This window comes from Lutra lutra, chromosome 2 (genome assembly GCF_902655055.1).
Source record: "Lutra lutra chromosome 2, mLutLut1.2, whole genome shotgun sequence".
Lineage (NCBI taxonomy): Eukaryota > Metazoa > Chordata > Mammalia > Carnivora > Mustelidae > Lutra > Lutra lutra.
The window spans coordinates 125,278,419-125,282,182 of record NC_062279.1 but is presented as its reverse complement, the minus strand read 5'-3'; the positions used below and the strand labels follow the sequence as shown (position 1 = coordinate 125,282,182).

At 36.8% G+C, this 3,764-nt stretch overlaps 1 non-coding gene across 1 annotated transcript; it reads left to right on the top strand.

Annotated features, from left to right (window-relative positions):
• Nucleotides 1-3,340: 3,340 nt before the first annotated feature.
• On the top strand, nucleotides 3,341-3,447 carry LOC125094505 (U6 spliceosomal RNA). The gene has a single exon (XR_007125532.1). It is a non-coding gene; the product is annotated as a U6 spliceosomal RNA (small nuclear RNA).
• The last annotated feature ends 317 nt before the right edge of the window (nucleotides 3,448-3,764 follow it).

The following is a 3,764-nucleotide window of genomic DNA, read 5'->3' as shown; positions in this document are numbered from 1 at the left end:
TGTCTCTCCATATTCACTGCTATTACTCTAAAAAAAGGTAGCTAAGATTTATATTGTGTTTACTACTAAGCACATTCATGAATTAATTCTTACAGTCCTCCTGTACTCCCGAATTTTGAGACGATAAAGAATCTAGATAAGTGAAGGGCAAGTAACTTGCTCAAAGTCACACAAAGAGTAAGTGACAGTGAAGTGGATTGATGGTCTTTTTCCAAAGCCTGCACTCAAGCATCCCATTATATTCTCCTCCAAGTCCAGGTCTAAGGCACCTCCATGTCTTACTGAAACACCAATACTAATTTCCTTCAGTGGAAGTTTATCTAGCAAAATGCTGCCTGTAAACATCCCTTCTTAGTTTTAGGGAGTTCTCTACTGTGTGGGAAGTGGTTGAAATCACTCCCCTGGTTTTTACTATAGAAACCAAAAGAGCCAGCTTCTTTCTGTCTCATCCTTTGAAAGTTTGAGTAAAGGCATATGACAAAGTTTTGACCTTTGACTGATACTACTCAAGAGTTTGAATTTGAAGGGAATTGTGTGTAGAGGCAGGAAGAATTAGGAAAATGTTTATGTCAACATGAAGATATCTAGCAGAGATTTTGAGAGTTTAGCACATACATTGCTGAGTAACCAGTGACAGTGGCATTTGGGAGGGGAACTCACCATATTTTATCTTTATCTTCTTTGGGCTGTGTTTTTTGTTGTCCACCCTTTCTTGATTTCTGTTTGGCTTCCATATCTGATCCTCCCGTCTTCTGGATGATTCTGTAGATCACTTGATATTCTTCTAAATAGTTCCTTTCTTGTGCAAGTTAGTCAAAGTCTATTTCTGATGCTTGCAGCCAAGAACCTTAGAAGTTTTACAGCTTCTGCTCTAGATCCACTTGCATTCTGTCCTCTCCTTGGCAGTCAGAGCAGTCTTTTAAAAAGGTTAATTGATATCATTCCTCTTATTAAAAACTCAAAATTGCACTGAGAATAAAATGCAAACTCCTTACCAGGGCTAATGGGCTTACGAAGTCCCAACAATATTTATCCTCCTATCTACATTTCTTACCTATCCCTGTTCTAGTATCTCAGTATTTTTCAGAACTATTCCTTATGATTAGAACACTGCCCAGTATGTGGTTCAGTAAATGTCTGTTGAAACAAACTAACATATGAAATAATAGATAAATTTGTTATTTTTGCCAGTACACCTTTCCACTTCTTTCTTTCCAGTAGTATTATGTTGTCACTTCAGAAAAACTATATTTAGAATACTGCCTTGGTAAGAGGTAATACATGCTTCCCATGGAAGCAAAAGGGGCCAGATTCTCTCTCCATTCCCATGAATCCAGGGTGAGCAGGTAGTGTAGGGCCCGCCATCTAGACCTCATGCCCAGCCTAGGGTATAAGGATGGATGGAGAATATTGGACTGGCCTCTTTGATCTGTATAACTTTTGCTATGTTTTTTACTCCCTCATCTTCTCTTTCTTAGTTCTTGTCAGTTTTCCAAAGCTCATATTCCAAGTTTCTATTATTTCTGTGACTCCCTGATATTTTTCCAATAAATTAAAAATTTTTACTTGAGATACAAACAGAGTTAATTTCTATTCCTATCTGCCAAGAACTCCCAATGATAATTATAGCTTAGTAACCCAGGTTTTAGTGGTAAGAAACAGAAAACTCAAACTTAAAAGACCAAGGCATAACCACAGTATAGTCCGTTGGATTTATGGCTGGAGATGCATATAAATGTTATGCAATTAGTTCAGGAAGTTTGGTTCACTAATCAGGGGCATATGCCTGGACTGATACTTCATATTTTGGAAGGAGAGCTATACTACCTCTGCCTAGGGAAGTACCATGTCTATGGAAAGAGCAAATATTTTTTTCAAAAAAAAAAATTAGGTGGACATCATGTTTACTGAAGAGGGAGACAAGCACTTGTGTCAGGCTCTAGAGTTCTGTGCCATAACACACTGTAGAAGAGAATATTCCTGAACCAGGTGGTGGGTATTAGAGAGGGCACAGATTGCATGGAGCACTGTGTGCGGTGCAAAAACAATGAATACTGTTACGCTGAAAAGAAATTTAAAAAATTAAAAAAAAAAGAAATTAAAGAAGATCTAAGAAAAAAAATAAGTAAAGGATATTTGAATGTGTAGTTATATGTAGTTACACATGTGGTATGCAGTAGGTGGAGTTCACTATAAGTATAACCCTATGACATTGTTACAACCCTGGGCTGCACTGTAGTAGGAAATCCTAATGATACAGAGCAGTTGTCATTCAAATTTGGCAACTCAAAATTGAATGGATTCTTAGTTGGGCCTCAAGCAAAACCCCTAGCTGATTATTTTCTCAAAAATTTAGTTATCTTTATTAGAAGTGGATAGGAGGTTCTGTTGCTGGGGACTTTGCTTATATTCATGATGTTAATTACTATATTTTTCTACTTTTTCTATAATCAATTCCCTATGATCCATTTTTCACATAGCTGCCAAAGAGATCTTTTAAAAATATATTTTAGATCATGTCATCTTTTTTTTAACCCTATAATGACATCCATTGCATTTTCTAAAATCAAAATCCTTATCTTACTCTGAAAGGACTGACCACATCTACTACTGTGCATTTCACTTTCTAATATCTAATCATACTGGTATTCATGAAACATATCAAGCTTATTACAATCTCTCATCTTTTCTTATTCATGTTACCTCTCCCTAGAATGTTATTTTCTCACCAGCCTACCCTTCCTGTATTACATTTCAAATATCATCTCTTCATCTCTTCATAAATGTCTTTGTAGTTCGTCTTAGTTACCCTTTCTAAAATACCTCCTATTTCATCACTTTCTATGTTTTGCTTTGTTCAAAGCACTTAACACTTTCTTATGCTGTATTTACTTGTTTTCTGTCTCCTATACTGAAGTCTAAGCTATTAACTAGGCATTCTGTTAAAGTCATTCACTGAGAAATTCCCTGCATATGGAACTGTACCTCATACAGATTATTAGATGAGTGAATAGAGGTGTTTTCTAGAAGATCAAGGTGAAGATTAGTAAATAATGCCATAGCTGTTAATAGGGTTGTGGATTTCCTAACAAGTGAGACCAAAGTACAATGGAAAGCCAGAGAGGGGGTGATTTAAGATAATGATCACCTGAATTAGTCTTCCAAATAGATCTCTAATGATTTGTTCTCAGCTTAAGTGATTGGGGCTCTCTGAATTGGAAACAATCTTTGATGTACAAGTGGTCATATAGCCTTCTGTCAGGTCTTAGTTCCAGTTGCACCTACTCTACTTCAGGACCATCCCATCTTAAGCCACAGGCCTTATTAGAAAGCAATTGTAGTGCTCGCTTCGGCAGCACATATACTAAAATTGGAACGATACAGAAAAGATTAGCATGGTCCCTGTGCAAGGATGACACACAAATTCGTGAAGCGTTCCATATTTTTGAAATAAAGGCCTTAAATGACACACTGGATCAGATGGACATCACAGATATATTCAGAACATTTCATCCCAAAGCAACAGAATGCACATTCTTCTCTAGTGCACATGGAACATTCTCCAGAATAGATCACATCCTCGGTCCTAAATCAGGTCTCAATCGGTATCAAAAGATTGGGATCATTCCCTGCATATTTTCAGACCACTATGCTCTGAAGCTAGAACTCAATCACAAGAGGAAATTTGGAAAGAACCCAAATACATGGAGACTAAACAGCATCCTTCTAAAGAATGAATGGGTCAACCAGGAAATTAAAGAAGA